The sequence below is a fragment of the Aethalodelphis obliquidens genome, unplaced genomic scaffold (assembly GCF_003676395.1).
Source record: "Aethalodelphis obliquidens isolate GAN/ISIS:26980383/991018 unplaced genomic scaffold, ASM367639v1 scaffold89, whole genome shotgun sequence".
Taxonomy (NCBI): domain Eukaryota; kingdom Metazoa; phylum Chordata; class Mammalia; order Artiodactyla; family Delphinidae; genus Aethalodelphis; species Aethalodelphis obliquidens.
This window is the reverse complement of record NW_020838033.1, coordinates 4109235-4118218: the sequence shown is the minus strand read 5'-3', so window position 1 is coordinate 4118218 and position 8984 is coordinate 4109235. Positions and strand designations below refer to the sequence as shown.

The 8984-nt window shown below is 42.1% G+C and overlaps 1 protein-coding gene across 3 annotated transcripts in view; it reads right to left on the bottom strand.

Annotated features, from left to right (window-relative positions):
- Window positions 1-8679: 8679 nt before the first annotated feature.
- The window catches only part of CDK12 (cyclin dependent kinase 12), a 43919-nt gene continuing 43614 nt past the window's right edge, over window positions 8680-8984 (bottom strand). For all 3 annotated transcript variants that reach the window (XM_027094610.1, XM_027094611.1, XM_027094612.1), the window contains exon 14: window positions 8680-8984. This exon is cut by the window's right edge. The gene's annotated coding sequence lies outside the window, so the exon portion shown is untranslated.

The following is an 8984-nucleotide window of genomic DNA, read 5'->3' as shown; positions in this document are numbered from 1 at the left end:
TATACAATGGAATATTACTCAGCCATAAAAAAAGAATGAAATAATGCCATTTGCAGCTACATGGATAGACCTAGAGATTATCATATTAAGCAATGTAAATCAGAAAGAGAAAGACAAATACCATAGGATATCACTTATATATGGAATCTAAAATATGACACAAATGAATTTATCTATGTAACAGAAACAGACTCCCAGACATAGAGAACAGACTTGTGGCTGCCAATGGGGAAGGGGGTTGGGGGGAGGGTTGGATTGGGAGTTTGGGACTAGCAGATGCAAACTATTATATAATATATAGAATGGATTAAATAACGTCCTATTGCATAGCACAGGGAACTATGTTCAATATCCTGTAATAAACCATAATGGAAAAGAATTTAAAAAAAAAAAAAGCTAAGGAAACTCCTCTGGAGATCTTTGGGTATAAGAACTTCCCTGAGACTGTGTGTGTGTGTGTGTGTGTGTGTGTGTGTGTGTGTGTGTGTGTGTGTGTGTGTGTGTGTGTGTGTGTGTGTGTGTATTAATCCCTTACAAAAGCAGGCCAGTGGCCTCTGATTGGCTTAAGGTCCCTACCTGGCCTTAAAGTCTGTGAAAGAGACTGAATTTTGCAGGGGTCCGGATGTCAGGTAATTGATGGACATTACCAAATTCCTCAGGGGCCATCACTCCTACTGCTGCTGCCACCTGTAAAAGAAAATTCAGGTTATATTAGAAATGAGATAAGGGATTAGACACCAAAAAGGGTCTATGGGCTTTCACCCAGGGAGCATGGCCTTGGTAGGTAAAGTGATGGCGATGGTCACCACTCTTCTAATTCACAGAGCTGAGAAGGATTCTGGTGAACCTTAAGTATGCTCCCAAAGAGAGTTGTAAGTGTTCTAAGATTCCTAGCTCCAGGGAACTAACTCCCAGTCTGATAAAGTAAAAAACCATGGTTCCTATACTTAAAAGTTAGGAATTCAACAGAAATAGAAGCTGTGAAACCCAGAATTATAAAGGGCAACGAAGGTTCAAGGCTAATGGAAAGTTAATGCAAGAAAGTGACTCAAAGGAGGGCATCTAGTTTTAGATCAGATAATCAGATTGTATTTGAAGCCTCTCTTGTCCAAAACAGCTTCTTGAAGAAAGGCTCAGAGGCCAGAAAAAGGTCCTATGAGATAGAAAGGAGGTTTGTGGGACAGCAGATTTGATGCCATTTGGGCAGGTAGGTCTATACACTCCCTGTGTAGGGATTAATCTGCATGGGGACCAACTCCACATTCCTCCTGTGCTATCAACCAGGGTGTGATGGAGAAAACGTAAAGATATGTACTGGGATCTATATGTCAACAGCAGTCAATACTCATTTTGCAGCCTCCCGGCCCCTCTGACCCAGACCTATAATTCTTTCTATCTCTAAACTGCCTTACTCCCTCCAAGATACTGCTTCCACTTTAGGAACTCGTTAGCATTCCCCTCCCTGCACGTCAGTAGCTCCCAGACTCATGCTCAGAAAATAAGCATTGGAAGGGACTGTAGAAACATCTGGGAGAGGTCCAAAGAGGGGAGGGGAGTCTCAGTACCAGAGTGAGATGACTTTAGAACCTGCTGTGCATGTCAGTCCATTGAGCACACTATTCAGGGCTTAGGTCATTGTGGAGCACACCACCCTCCTTCCACCCCAACAAAGGAGAAAACCAACCCAAAGCTAAATAACAGGGGGGAGGAGTACAGCCCCACCCCCATTTGCCTGTAATCTCAGAGAATATTTTATTTTACTCAGAGTTCTATAATCCCTTCTCTCATTCAGCAATTCCCCTTAGTTTCCCAGCAAGTGAGGTGTTTTCTTTCTCCTTTCCTTCTGATTTTATTTTTCAATATAGCTGTATTATAATGCAAAGGAGCCTGAGTTGAGCTTTGGGGTAAATTCCTCACAATGCCTCTGAGGATCTTTTCCCTACTATCCAACCCCCAGAGATAGTTGGCAACGAGCTCCTAGAACTATGGTGTAACTCTGAGGCATCAGGATATTTGGCTGTGGCTTGCCACTTGCTTCCCAACGAACCAGAGTTCTTGACTCTAAATAAAAATTACAGTTGTACAATTTTCATGTCATTGAAAGATTAATCTTTGAGGTAAAGATATATAAAGCTTCTCAGTTTTTCTACTAATTTTTTTAAACCTAACTTTCCCCCTCAATCTGTCCTTCCCCCCTCAAAATCTCACAGCCCTACCTTCCTTTCTGGAGGAAGCACAGGGCTGTCAGGAATTGATGCTCTTGGATTCTAATCTTGGCTGGCTGCCACTAACTCACTGTGAGACTGTGGACAAGGCATTTCCCTTCCCTAAGCCTCAGTTTCTTGCTCTGTAAACTGAGAAGTTGAATTAGGTGGTCTCTAGTTCCCTTTCTAGCTCTGGCCATCTATGATTCTATCAGGAAGAAGACACAAATGTCCTTCCATTAGGAAGTGAGATATTCCTGCCCTTCACACCTTTCTCTCAGGGCCACTGCATAAAGAAGCTCCCCTGTAGATGCCTGCCTTTCTCATGCTGGCTTAACTAAAGGGACAAACAAGTGAGTTCCAGTAGGAGGCCAAACTCCTCTGATTATGAAGAAAAGATGTTAAAAAGGTGATCTAATTCTAACCTTGAATCTTGAAAGCAGATAGGAGAAAAGGCAGGTATGTGGCAGGAAAGAGTATGACAAGCATGCCCCCCTAACGCACTGAGCACACTCACCCTAGGGAGCCCCGTATAACCAGTGACTGCTTAGCCAACACAACTGTGTGTGGATGGAAGAAGAAAGAGAGGACATGTGTAAACACTTCAGGAGCATAGACGTAAATGTCCGATCAATGCATATACACTCACTCCTGTTCTCTCCTACCTCGGCCTGTACATGCCTTGTAAGAAGCTATAGTGGGAGGGGACACCACATCCCAGTCTTCTCCCTCCCTAAAGTCAGAAAGGAAGAGACAGTGAGACAGGAGATACTTGGCTTCCTATAAATTGTTTTGTCCTTCCTCACAGCTGCAATCAGAAGCTAAGGGCTCCCGCAGGCCTTGTTCTGATCTGCTGCAGGCAACAGAGGGTTTTTGAAACCGAGAGGACTTGGCTGCGGCCCCGTTTCAGCTGCCATTGGGGCTGGCTAATGGGCTCATTCGGGAAGACCCCCGCCTGCTGCACTAAAGAGTCCCCTGCCGACCCCTTCCCCAGTCCCAACCCAATTAATAAATGGGGGCTCCCACTTTATGGCTCTGGGAGCAGGAACCAGAGATACAAATGACCCCCAGGGAGGGAGAGAAAAAGGCCTTCCAAGAATCAAGCCAGAGAATTGTGCATCCACAGGCACATGCTGCCACAGGCTAGTCCTATCCCATTTTCAAAGCATTAAAGGGGAAGAAACTGGCAAAAAAACTGTATTTTCTTTCCCAGATCCAGAGTGGGATAGCATTCCTGAAGTCTGCGGGTACACCCCAGGAATAAACTCTCTTTCACTTGGTTCTCCAACCTGAAAAAGGCAGAGTGCAGGTGATCATCTGGGCACATAGCATGTGCTCAACTATTTTCCAGGGGCTGTGCCTCCTCCTAGACTCCGCAATAATGAACATAGACATAGTCCATCAATTGGTTAATAAAGTAAACACTTTCTACTTATTAAAAACAAAGCAGCTACCTCTTTCCAAGTTCTCATCACCATCAACAGCATAAATACGTCCTGGGGTTATCATCTTCAGCCTATCTTCTATTCCTCCCCTCACATCCAAACTATCATCAAGTCTTGCTAATTCTACTGCCCCCTCTCTTTCATCTCCTTCCCCTTGTCCTACTCTAGTCCTGGCTCTTGGGGCCTTACATCTGGTTAAGAACAATAATATCCTAGCAAGCTTTCCTGCTTCCATGACCTAGTATAGCTGCAAAAGGCCTCAACGTCATATTCATCTCATCATGCTCTGCTGTGTTACTGCTTACCAAATCAAATTCAATTCCTCATTCAGGCCAACAAGATTGCTCCTCCAACTTCGGTTCCTAATATTCCTTTCCCGTACTACCCTGACTACTCCACTCATAGCCCTCTGCACAAAACACATAAGCTTTCCATAAGTTTTCTCCCTCTGATCACCTTCCTCTCTTCTGTTTCATGTCCTCTATCCTCATTACCTTCGAGGAATCTTTTCTGGTTAACTCCAGTTTTTCTGATTACTTCTTTGCTTTGGTTCCTTCTGTACTATGTTACTATTTTATTTTATAACCTGCATTAATGTACTTATTTCCCTACTTCCCACCAGGTATAAGCCTCATCTCTCACTAGACCCAGAAGCGTCCTAAAGTTGGGACCCTCTCATCATCTTCCCCAGAAGTTGCCCTGTACTCAGGACATGATCCAGCTAATGATATTACTGCTCCCCATAGAAGCAGCCCTCATGGTATAATTCGGGATATCATATCAAACAACTACAAGAAATACAATCTTATTCTCAATGTCAGTTTTCAGGCTGCCACCTGCCCTTACCAACATTGAACATGACTTCAAAGTGTGTTGCAAAACAAAACAAAAACCTAAAAAATATATATATATACAGTAACCATAGGATTTTGTTTATCTTCTTAATTCATAGTATATATACTATTTTTTTAAGACCCCTTAGGATGAGAAGCCCCATTTTGTTCCCTATTTCTAAGATTAATCCTATGTTCTCAGGTCATGACCTGATTTTCTAGAATGAAATCAATCCCAGAGGCAATAGTAATCTTGTTTCCTACCAGCCTTGTCTCTAGCCTGCCTCTGACCCATCACATTTTTGGAAGGTACCTAGGAATAGAGAAGTTATTCATGAGTCTCTCTCAACTACTTAGCAAGTACTTCCTTAGATTAACCTCACTCTCAAATGTTGACTCCACTTCCTCTAGTTTAGCCCTGTGTGCTTAGACAGGAAAAAATTATCTGCCACCCCCCTTTATCTCCTATATATTGCTCAGGACAATAAGGATTTGCCTTTTATTCTTTCCATCCCTTGGCCTCAAGGTGCTTAGTAATCCAGATAATAAAAGCAAAGGTACTATGGTACCTGACACATAGTAGGTTCCAGACAACGTTAGTTCCCCATTCTTTCCCTTCTTCCTCCCAACACTTTCTCAACCTTTTTGGGTCTGTTTTTTCACTGGCTAACGACGGCACTGAACTAGACAAACTAATGTCCTTTTGTAGCTCTAACATTCTGTGACTCTAATTCACATCTTCTGGTTTGTTTGCTCTTCTATGCATCATCCTCACTTGGGTCTAAAATGAAGGGGAGAGGAATAATTAGCTTGCAGGTTGGCCTAAAACATACAGAACCACTTGCAGGAGAGTTTTAGAACTCCAAAAATACAAATAATTTTTAGCTTGATGCATCCATATCATTTCCTTCTTATTCCTGAAATACTCTCTTGAACTACATAGATAGCAGTGCTAAGAAAAATGTCCTTGATATAAATTATTTGCTTAATATAATCTAGCTTCCCTTGTGAAACTGTCTGCAGAGCATCCCCCAGCTTAAGGGTTCCAGGCTCATCCTCCAACCATAAAGGTAACACTACTGTAATCAAGGGGACACTTTACTCTTTAATGGGGCTTCCTTGAAATGAATTGTGAACCTTTAAGGCACTTATCCCCTTTCAGTACCCCAACAACAATTTTTCCTTCCATCCTCATATCTGTATCTCTTCTTTATAAGCAATGATACACTGTTTCTTTCTGCAGCCCCACCCCCAGACTCCTCTGGTTCTCCCTTCTTTCCCTTATTTCCATCTCCTTCTCATATTGCTTCATTTTATATGAGGTCTTTGGTCCCCTAACAGAAATTGCAAATACTGATACAAGGCCAAACCTAGAAGTTCCTGAATTTATAAAAGGGATCAGACTCCTAGGCTTTCTCTAGGTCTCTGAATTCAGCCTCCTTTCTCCAGGGCCAAAAGCATTCAAAACTGCGTTAGCCTTGGTAGGGAGGGCTATCTGTCTACAAGCTGATCCTCACCAAGGGTGTCCCTCATCAAACACAAGAGGAAGAAAGATCCTCTCCTTGAGACAACCCATCAGGCAGGCGCCTTCAACTAAAGACAAGACGCTCTCAAAGACCCAGGCTCTGCTCTTCACTTAGCTTTGCTACATTATAGCCTTTTTAAGGTTTCTCCATGTTGACGGCGTCAGGGATGGTTTGGCTCGGATACAATGTCCTTCATTCTTTTAGAGCTATCAATATTATCTTCAGGTTACAACTATGCCAGAGCAAAACATCCCCAAATCCATCTATTTCCAGGTCCTAGGGAACATATGTCTGAATGAATTTACTTTATGGCTATACCCTCTCATTCCAGAGAAGTATGATGTGGCTGAAGGCTGCATATTGAGAAGGCTTGGCTAACAACTACCCACCTAGGGAGTATTAAAGACTAACTGCATATCAGCCTCTTTCTCTCAGCCTTGGACTAGCAATTCTTGAGACAGAGATATGAGAGCAACCCAGTGGTCCAGTGTTTTGGCAACCTAGTGATTAAATCACCAGGACATCAAAGCAACCCTCATCTGCTTTCTCAAGGATAGCAGGGCCCTCTTTTCATCAAGCTTTACTTCCTATAGACACCATCTGCAACCGAGCTTCGAAATGTTATCAGCAAAAGCAACAGTCTCAGGATATGAGGGAAGAGAATGAAGAAGCAAAGGTTAACCAGTTAAAGAATCTCTTGTACCCCACACAACATATATTAAAAGCTCCTTTCATAGCTTTTAGCAATAAGAAAGTTATCTTACTTTCTCCTTCACCTCTCACCCCATTAAGTTGAGGATTTGGAATAGACATTTGTCTCCTGAATTGCTTCCCACTACCCTTCAAAACTACTAAGCAGCAATAACTCTAAATACCCTGCAGGGTTAATCAATCAATATTTCTGGCAGGACTAAAGCATGTGAGTTGGGTAGTGAGTTGGGAGAAGAGAGAAAAATAGGAAATGAAAGGAAGTGGGTGGACAGGAGATGGAGAGATAGCTGCACATGGTGAGGAGTGGTAGAGTACCACCAGTAATTCATTTAGGTGTCATACCTCCCCCAACTGGCTTGGAGTATACTCTCACTTGAGAGTATTCCTAAGGCTATATAGGAACACTAGAAATGCCACACCTGGACAGTAAAATTAACCAAAGTGTCCAGGAATGCTCACCTTTCCTCTCAGGACAACCAGAAGACTCAGCAGTTCCATTTTTCCCTTGGAATGTTTGAATATTTACTCACTTGAGGAACTCCCCACTTCCATTCCACCTAGCCGTTCAGGATGACTAAGTTGTGAACAGAGAAGTAACTCAATACCAAAAAAAAAAAAAAAAAAAAAGGCAAGCTATTGGGCAGTCTTTAGTAACAATGTAAATCCCAGTTCAGCACAAAGAATATTAACTGTTAACTTCCTTGAGGCATTAACCTTACCACACAGTTAAGGATGCCTGTCTAGGAAAAGATAGTGCCCAAGAAATTTAGGTACTGAACAGTATGGCTTCTACTTAGAAATAGCCTTGAGTGTGATAGAGAAAAAAGTCCAGGTTAGTTAGGTCCTCAACTTTCAGGCCCAGAATTGAAGACAGCCATTGCTATGAAGTGGAAACAATATTCTCTACTAGGTTGAAGTTCACACTCCTAGTCATGAACTTGCAGTACATAAAGATCAAAAACGAATTCCTTTTCTCTGGAGGGTAACAAGGAACACAGGACTCCAGGAAGTGGAACAATCTTGAGCCCTCCATTCTCCTTCTGGGTAAAGATATGACAGCCCACAGGCAAGGAAACATCTTACTTAAACTGTGGGGATTCAAAAACAAGCTGGCAACCCTCATCATCACGTTTTTGAATCAGATTTCTTCCCAATTTCCTTGTGCTGGTGTACCCCTTAACCTTGTATGATTGCTTACCCCACTCACAACTTCCTGATACCTGTTCTCCCCTCTTCCTGTCTCCTGATGCTTTTTTTTTTCCTGTCCTCTGCCTACTTATGTCATAACTAGCAGGACTGTAGCACATATTACAAGGGAACGTTTAGTCCCCAGTGTCCTAAACCATGAAAGGGAAGGGAAAGCAATTTTCTCATGTGGAGACAGGAAAAGATTTTGGAAATAATAGGAATTTTACCCTTATAAATAACTTCTATTTACTTCCTGGATTGGCAATGTATCAGGAAATCTCAACAGAACTAGCAACACTAATCCATCCCCATGCTGGCCCTACTCAAGGCAACACAGGAACTGGCGTGAGGGTGAGAGTTTCTGATTTAAGAGACTATTTTTTTTTTGGTCTAAACAGCTTCTTACCAACTTCTCTTGATGACAGTTGAGCTCAAACCCACTTACCTCTCCTTTCAGGAGGAGTCAGGGTACATGAAGCTCAACTCTTTTGATGGCCTAGCACCATCATTACTTTTGTACAACTGTTTTTTACTTTAGAAAATCACATCTTATGATTTCCCCCAATTCTTTATTCTCTAGTTCCTAGTCTAGTGTTTTGAAGCACCTCTTCAAATCCTGAGAACTTTTTTTTTTGTGATAATTTATGAGTCTACAGAGATTCTGAGACAAAGAACCCCTAGGATAAAGTGGAGGAGAAATGCCCTTTATACATATAATTAGATCTGCTCAAAGGGTACAGATTAAGAAGTAAATGCAATGGAGCAAAAGTGGTATAGTAACAGGAAATATTTAATTTTCCAATCTCCACTTTCCATTTTTATAAACTGAAAGAAAAAATTTAATATATTACAAAATATCTATACATAGACAAGGTAAACCCGATGGGGGGCAAAAACAAGAGAGAGAAAGGAATACAGTGTCAGGAACCTAAATCAGGGAGAGAGGTGGCAACTGACACTTTTCTGATGCAGCATTCTCTCTCAAAACCTGCTGGTAACCATTTTAGCACTGTAACTATATAAGCATATTACACACACACACACACACACACACACACACACACACACACACACACA